General features: G+C 33.2%; 1 long non-coding RNA gene across 1 annotated transcript; it reads right to left on the bottom strand.

The window, feature by feature from the left end:
• Positions 1-940: 940 nt before the first annotated feature.
• Positions 941-3505, bottom strand: LOC134684224 (uncharacterized). The gene is made up of 3 exons (XR_010101209.1): positions 3429-3505; positions 2200-2284; positions 941-1027 (listed from the first exon to the last, which is right to left on the bottom strand). It is a non-coding gene; the product is annotated as an uncharacterized LOC134684224 (long non-coding RNA).
• Between the last annotated feature and the right edge of the window lie 5985 nt (positions 3506-9490).

The raw sequence follows: 9490 nt of genomic DNA, 5'->3' as shown, positions 1-9490 counted from the left end.
CAGTTTCCAATATAGTCACAAAAGTTTGTTTTTTTACCTTTTAGTCAGGTTTAAATATCAAATGTATTTTGTCCAATTCATGATTCACACAGTTTTAAGGTTAAAGTTTTATTTTTATTTTTTGCAATACTGAAGTACAAGATTTACACATTTACATTTAACAAAAGCAACTTTCCTTCAAAAATTTAACACATAATACTATTCAAAAGGCGAGATTTTGTATGATGGCCGATGAGACAAGTAAAACCCTCTTTCCTAAAATCAAATATTAAATATGTTAGCAATTATGGTAAATGTACAGTCTTCAACATGACACTTTGGTACATGCTGCAACTTCTAAATGTTTAGGGTTTCAGTGCCCTAGACTAATAGTTTCACTATATGACGGTGGAAATTCTAGAATCTAGACTTCATTTTGACAATGGAAACATTTTTTAATTAATTATTCAGAAGTACAAAAAACTACCACATATACCTTAATATGTACTGTAGAATCATTCAGCTGGATTCCCTACACAAGAACAGGCTACGAAAAATGTTTGGAAAAGTCCCCAAAGTCTGTAGTTTTCAAATATATATTTCTACACAACTTATACAACTCGTCTAAACATCAACCTAACAATGTTAGGTCTGTAAATTTGCTTTCACAAATTTTTTGTTCTTCCCTCGCCGAGATTCAAATTCATGCTACTATGATATCGTGATACCAAATCGCCTGCACAGCAGCCATACCACTAGACCACACGACCAACTTATACACACTTCTAAAAATATCCCAAAATGAAGAAAATAACTGAAATTCAATCAAACTAACTATTGCTTTTTTCCATTGACATACCAGAGAAAGACCTATCCAAAAGTTAGGACTTCTTTTTTTTATGTACATGAACCAATAATAAAATAATAGTATGTTTCTGATTTTTTGAATTTTATTCCAAATTCTAGTCTTGTGTTGGTTGTATACATGGCATTCAAAGTTTTGGTTTTCTGCCCTCTCATCAGCTGGTCTTGTGTTGGTTTCCAGTCTCTGAAAAAAATTCATATATATTATAAAATAATTTTTTTTATCCCAACTTAGGAATAACAGCAGTTCTTAAAAAATATCCTTGTTTAAACATAATCAATATTTTTTATGCGCGGTCGGTGGTATAATGAATCATAATCATGTTGTGTTGTTACTGAGATGTTTGTATCTGCCAATTTTATATACATATTTTGATAATGTATGTTAGAAATTTGAACATAATTTCAGCAGAATATGATAATTTATAACTTTTAGTTAACCTTTGTCCTTGTTTAAAAGAAAACATGTTATGAAATTATGGTTGTTACATATAAAACTGTTTCCACCCCCAGGGACAACCTTTCCTAAACCCCCAGCACAGACAGAATGAAAAATATATAAGAACAACACTCCCTTTAATTTGCATCTTGGTACTTCAAAAACAACCACCTCCGTATTAAAACAGGCGTATTAAAAGGAAGTATATGGTTTCCCAAAATTGTCATTCATCAATTCATTTAAGATATTCTTAGGATTTTACCTTAATCTGACATATTAATAAATTTATTATTCACATCATAACAGCAAGACCTTACACTACAACTCAGGTGGATTTTGCTTTGTCTACCCGTTCACAGTGGGAGTGAGCACCGGGTGGGTAAAATTACTAGATTGTTAAATCAAAAGACTTGCAAACTTACAATCAATTGAAAAAATCAGATAAGCAATTATAATCAATATTTCTTACAAAAAAAAAGAATTATAGCTGGAGTGGGCACAGGTGGGGTGTTCACGGTGGGCCGGTGGAAAAAACAAAATCCACCCAGGCTGTTGTGTATATCATATATGCCAATGAACGCAATCTTATTATTATCTTTAAATGAACCAATTATAATTTAATTTATAAAATTAATTAAAGAATAAAGTGTCCATGAGCCACAAATGATGTTATCATTGAAGGACATACTAGTAACTTATAAAGAACAGTTAAACAGATGGTCTCAAAAATCAAACTCTGCATTGAAGACCTGTTGGTGACCTTCTGCTGTTGTTTTTTTATTTGGTCGGGTTGTTGTCTCTTTGACACATTCCCCATTTCCATTCTCAATTTTATGTACATACAGTACAAGAGTAAAACCATATGGCCCAGTGAAGGAGGGCATAAAAAGAGCTGATCAACTGATCATGATGTTTACCTTTTTATATCTTGTTCCATCTTGTGCATTCCACAACCTCAGACACATGATCACACATTGGATCTGTGAATTTTTATAAAAGATTCTGGAAAAAAAATCATAAATACAATCAATTATCTTCTATATTGATCAGTCTGTGTACATACAATGTACTACATGTGTGTCAGTCCAACAAATCTTTGGGAGAACCAGGTAAGTGAAAAATATACATGATGATGCATTCCATACCATAAATTGAAAAGCAAATAAGACTTCGCTATAATATACTGTTTTGTTGAACCCCAGTAAACTGGGTTTTACCCTAACAAAAGGATAATTTTACCCAACTTTTCCCAACTGGTATGTGCACATGGATCTTAGTCTAAATAATTATGACATCTTGGAAGGCTTTTTTACAAAAGTTTCTGTGACGCCTATCTATGACAGTTTTTATTGGTAAAATTGTCTATTCCTATGTCAGACCCAGTTAAACATTGATTTATTGTTGGTTTCGTTATGTTCAGTGGCAAATATTTCATGCAGGTCTAGGACGACCACCAGTCATACAGTCTTCACGCTTGCGACTGGTGATACATGTAGTATTATCATTTATAGGACGAGTTTGTAATATGCCAAGTTTGTAATGTGCCGAGATTGTATTAAATGTGGCAAGTTTGTAATGTGCTGAGATTATAATCAGGTAATGGGGCGAGTTTGTTATGTACAGAGATATTTAAAAAAAAAATGTAGCTTCGCATTTGTGATATTGATCAGACTTTTATGATTCCAACAATATTTAAAAATAAGTGCAAAAAAAACTTACAGCTTTTAAATATAAGGTGTCATGGAGAGAAAACAATTTCCCTCCCCCTTTTTTACTTTTTATAGTCAATTGCTTAATATATCTTTAAAAAAACACAAGTTAATGGAGAAGTTTGAAAATGGTTTCATATAACACAAATGTTGGCTTAAATATCCTGTACAATGTACCAGTGCAATAATATATTGACATTAAAAGAAGAAGTATCATATTTCAACTCGGTAACCAAATCAAATCAAATATCAAATATGTTTATTGGATAATCAATATATATGTACAGTGCACAATTGATGTCTTCCACACAATGGTAACCAGTCAATGAGTCAACAGATTTGAACGAGGCGCCCTACAACAGATGTTATATTTTCTTGAATTATACTTGTTGTTATCATGGAAAACCTTTTTAAGTAATGTGCAATTTATATTTTACCTTTTTCTTTGTACTGGAATCTGCTGAATCGAGATAGATGTCACTGCAACTTTTATCACTGTTTTCAAAATTCAGGCGGTAAAAGTGCGCATGCTCAGAGTTTTCGTAGTATGCGGCGGTAAAACCCGAGGATTGCTGAACATGCACTATTATAAAACGATTATAAAATTATTAAAAATAATAAATGACAAAACTTGATAATGGTATATATTAAACACTAAATATTCATATAAAATATTTTATGAGAACATTTAATTTGAATTTGTAATATTTTCTTGGATAATTTGGTGCAAATAATTTTAATTATGTCTGTGCGGGGAAAAAGGGGGGATATTTTGAAAATCGAAAAAATCGTTAGCACATTTCAATGAAGGTGAATGCTGTATCTAGTCATACTCATAACCACAAAATTCTCCCATAAAACCAGATTTTAATGTGTTAGCTGGTATTTACAGGGTCTGTTCACTACGTTATTATAATGTTGACAGAACGTAACAAAATGTTACGTCGGATTATGACAGTTATAAGCACGTCATCACAACGTAATAAAATGTTACGTCCTGACAGGGAACTAAATTTACGTAAATCCGACGTAATTTTATAACGTCGTCTCTACGTCTGCACCCAACGTTGGGGTTTTACGTTCCCACAACGTTGGTACAACGTACAATCCAGACATGACGTTCAGACGACCATTAACCGACGTTGGGAGTACGTCGTGTGTTTACTGGGAAAGTTCAAATTTGAAATTCAATATAATAAATAAAAACACATCATCTCCTTTTATCATCACGCATAGATTAGTTATACATTTCTTTGCCACGGTAAGATCAAAGACCATTAAATCCGTGTTCACAAACAAAATTGTCATTCACATTTTTTTGCCGCAATGCCATTACCCCACTATAATTATTTTCATCAAGAACTTTCCTTATTATCTTACCTTTTAAAAAAGCATGTCAAAAATTAAGAAAGAAGTTAAAATTTGCCCGGCTAATATAGCGTTCCTGTGTACTGGGCGGAGTTTAAAAATTACCATCCAAACTTTTCCTGAACCTTGTAGTAGTATAGATTTATATATATAAAGTCTTTAGTAGTGTTTGTGACTGCCCGACACGCTGTGGATGTTCCTAGAAAAATCCCGACATAGTAACCAAAAATTTTGCGGTCCTCCGCAAAGCATGCAGTATTGAGGAATTATATCATAGGTCGGAATACTAGGCCAGTCCCGGTTTCTTTTGACCGTGGTGGATCCAGGGGAGGGTTCCGGGGGTGGACCCCTCATTTTTGGACGATCAATGCTTTTGAATGGGAAAATATAGTTGGAACACCCCCTTTTTGTCCTGGATTTAGGAACCCCCTATTAAAATGGCTGGATCCGCCCCGATTAATCAATTTTCATCTTCGTGAAAAGGCGGAAAACAGCCAATTATTGAAATGTCCTTTTATTTCTGCAGGAAAACCAATAATCATTTTTGTGAAATAAGTTGCTGGATCCATATTATAATAATAACACTTGCTCTGATTCACTTAATGATGTTTCTTTTTATTTAATTTGAACTCGATTGACATATTGATAGATACAACCAGAGACATATAATACAATTGTATTATATGTCTCTGATACAACAAATCATCAAAATAACAAATGCAAATTAAGTAATAGACAAAAATCATAAAATAGAAAACATTGGCCCCGAGGTCTTACATTATAGGACTTAGTCTAGTGTTCAGGAAATTATGGAATTGTGATACGAGAAAGTTTATCAGATGATGTTCGTGCTCATTTATTGATAAGGTAAACAAATCTTTAAATGAAAATGTTCAAATTTGTTTTGGGGAAAATAAAAAAATATAATACTAAAATTAACAAAATTTTGCAGTGTAAAAATATATCGCATAATGGGGAATAATTATACCCATAAAAATAACTGGAAATAAAGATATTAAAGAGATTTATGACAGAAACAAACTGTTTTAAAACGCCAAACTGATAGCTTGATAAGTACCCGCCCCGATGCCTTTAAGCATACTATATATACGGGTTTTTCCTGTTTTTGAAAGCTGTACGATGACATGCAATTGTTTACATCGCTATTATTTGTTCAAAGTTAATCATTGCGTCATGGGCAAAACATTTTCAAAAATAAATCTCCAAGACATCATTTAATATTCAACCGATATTTAATTCAAAATATGGTACGAAATGAACCGTGTAAGGTGAGAATGCGTTTTTGGAGCAAAGCGGCACCGTCGACGCAGTCATACATTTGACTTTGTTAGTATTTATATATATTTTGTTTAATGTTAATATGCTTAAATCACGTATATTTCTCTCCTTTTAGTCTTTTATGCGAATAATGAAGAAAGCACTCTGAATGTCTGACCGTTCGTATTTCCTGTTTTGAAGAACGATTTGCATCACTTGTTTACATCGTCAAGGGTGCTTTCATACACGCCCGCGTTCCAAGGTCGTCAACGCTATTTTTGAGAAGACCCCTGAAAGCGACCGTTTCCAAGGCACTCGTCGTAAGAAACATGCGTTAAAATATGCGCATTGTTAAAGGGCCGAGCCACCTTGCACGTAAAAGACACCCTTGAAGTTTTCGAAAAAGAGTAGGCTATTGCCGCTACAAGACAGCACTCCCACCCGCAAAGTGGAAAGGGATTAATATATATATAAGTTGCAAAACTTGTTTCCCAATCCACTATAAAATAAATATGTTTAAACTAAATGCTTTATGCAGATTTTAAAAAGAAATTGTCAGGCCCTAAGCTAGGCAACAACTGGAGTGCAACATGTAAAAAAAACTATTCATTAACCATAAATCAGCTCTCTGCTTGTTCAAAGAACAAATTAATGACGGCATATTCGAAACAACAGTACATGTAGAACATGTAGAATATAATTAATCATGCGGTCACTATATAACATTTAGTTCAGTGAACTGTGACATTAGAGACCAAATCCTAATTAAAAACAGGCAAAACACTCTAAAAAGTTCAAATCCAAAATGAATTCAAATTGATGTGACCTCAATTTCATTTTCAACTCCCTCACACATGAGGGATTGAGCTAGTCTTACTTTACCATTTTCTACATATTAAGAAAATGCCTGTACCAATCAGGAATATGACAGTGTTTATCTCTTCGTTTGGTGTGTTTTGAGCTTTTGATTTTGCCGTTTGCTTAGCGAATTTGTTTTCTGTTAAATATTTTCAGAAGAGAGTATTTTCTTTTTTTCTACTTTCTAGTACTTAATATCAAACCTGAAACAGGACAGACATGCTCAGTCTATAGGAGGGTCTCGATTGGATTCAGAGATAAGAAAAGGATGACCAAACAAGAGGCTCTCAAGAGCCTGAATCACTCACCTTAATTCTTTTGGTTAAATCTCTCATCAATGATTATTTTGGCTTTTCAATTTGTTTCAATTTTTTTTGGATCGTTCTATTTTCTTCAAAAGCCAAAAAAAATAATCATTTTCTCCTATGTTCTATTTTAGCCATAGGAGCTATGTTTCTTGACTTACAAGGAAATAAAATATAAAATTTATACTAGATACTCTGAAACTCATTTAGCCTAAGTTTGGCTGAAATTGATACAGCAGTTTCAAAGGAGAAGATTTTTTAAAGTAAGTCAACATGATGAACAAATTGTGAAAAAAGTCTTTAAAGGGCAATAACTCCTTAAGGGGTCAATTGACAATTTTGGTCACTTGACGTAATTGAAGATCTTACTTTGCTGAACATTATTGCTGTTTACAGTTTATTTCTATCTATAATTATATTCAAGATAATAAACAAAAACAGCAAAATTTCCTTAAAATTATCAATTCAGGGGCAGCAACCCAACAACAGGTTGTCTGATTCATCTGAAAATTTCAGGGCAGATAGATGTTAACCTGATAAACAATATTACCCACGTCAGATTTGCTCTAAATGCTTTGGTTTTTGAGTTATAAGCCAAAAACTGCATTTGACCCCTATGTTCTATTTTTAGCAATGGCGACCATGTTTGTTGATAGATCATAACTTCGGATACAATTTACAAACTAGATACCCTTAGGAACATTCAATTAAAGTTTGGTAGTATTTGGCCCAGTAGTTTCAGAGGAGAAGATTTTTGTAAAAGATTACTAAGATTTACGAAAAATGGTTAAAAATTGACTATAAAGGACAATAACTCCTAAAGGGGTCAACTGACCATTTCCGTCATGTTGACTTATTTGTAAATCGTACTTTGCTGAACATTATTCCTGTTTACAGTTTATCTCTATCTATAATAATATTCAAGATAATAACCAAAAACAGCAAAATTTCCTTAAAATTACCAATTCAGGGGGAGCAACCCAACAACGGGTTGTCTGATTCATTTGAAAATTTCAGGGCAGATAGATCTTGACCTGATAAACAATATTACCCCTAGTCAGATTTGCTCTAAATGCTTTGGTTTTTGAGTTATAAGCCAAAAACTGCATTTGACCCCTATGTTCTATTTTTAGCAATGGCGACCATGTTTGTTGATAGATCAAAACTTCGGATACAATTTATAAATAAGATACCCTAAGGAACATTCAGTTAAAGTTTGAAAGTATTTGGCCCAATATAATTATAGATAGAAATAAACTGTAAACAGCAATAATGTTCAGCAAAGTAAGATCTTCAATTAAGTCAATGTGACCAAAATTTTTTTCTAGATTTAATCTTTTTAAAATAAGGCGAAGGAGTATATTGTGAAAGGTGAAAGTCAAATTATTATTTTAAAACAACTGTAAAAGACACAATTATTAACGACATAAAGCATATATATAGGTAATGACTGTTAATCAACAGTGCGTGTGTTTGACACCAAAGCTGTCAAGTGAAGCCATGCACTGAAATGGGTCAGGTAATTTGAGTTTACACAGCTAGACTTCCTTGTCCAAGGAGAATTACGAATTTACCGGCATTGCAATCATTTATGAAATCAGTCTGAAGGCTTTGAATCTAATGAAATCGGGTCATTTTCAGAATTCCCGGGTTATTTATTTTTCTCAGGTCACACCCGCAAGATACGGGTCAGTTCACAGGTATGAAGACGTCTTAATGATCGAATCGACACATGATTTTATTGCGTAAAAAATAAATTACAATCGTTCCATGTCCTTATAGACATGTTTTTAAGAGACAAGTGACTGTGAGTCGGACTATCGGGCTGTCGGATTAAAGGACTGTCGGACTATCGGTCTGTCGGATTATAGGACTGTCGGATTATGGGACTGTCGGATTATGGGTCTGACCCCGCATAAGCTCGAAGGATCAAGAGAGCTAAAAATTGAACAAATAGAGAAAAAGGGCAAACAAAAACAAAAATATAGAGAATGAAGGGGTGCAAAGTTGTAAAGAATAATTGTGGACTCATTATAAAATACTAATTACAGAAAGGTATGATGAACAGAAAACGAAAATATATAATAAAGAAACAAATAGTAGTAAAATAAATTTTAGGAGAATTAAGCGCTATTTTTAAAGACAAACAAAAATCTATAACATCATAATACTAAAATAACGAGGTCCAATTTGTCAGCCGTCATTGGGTAAAAACGCCAAATCAAAGATTTCAATTTTATATATAGCTAAATATAGGACAATGGTGTTGATTAAAATTTACACCACTCCAGACCCTTGATATTGCCAATATTTACCAAGTTCAAGGCCGAATCCGGTACCGATAGTATATTCACCTGTTACCTATTGCCTTATCTGTACGTTCCTCATATGACAGGCACACCACCAACCGGTGTATATCGGATTTTGCAATATACAGGGGTCATAATCACAGGGTTGACACTACTTAATTTAATCATTGTCAAACTATTCCCTTTTGTAGTATTTTAATCAGTAAGACTTTCTAAGATGACAATAGGAATACTAAAAATTTGGACTTAAAATAAGTCGTATAGGTACAGTTTTTAATTTGTTAGTGGGCATGACGTAAAACAGTGAATCAAAGAATTCAACTTTATTTATAACTAATACAGGACAATGCTGTTGATTAAAAAATACTCCATTCCAGGACC

The sequence above is a fragment of the Mytilus trossulus genome, chromosome 9 (assembly GCF_036588685.1).
Source record: "Mytilus trossulus isolate FHL-02 chromosome 9, PNRI_Mtr1.1.1.hap1, whole genome shotgun sequence".
NCBI lineage: Eukaryota > Metazoa > Mollusca > Bivalvia > Mytilida > Mytilidae > Mytilus > Mytilus trossulus.
This window is presented reverse-complemented; position numbering and strand designations above follow the sequence as displayed.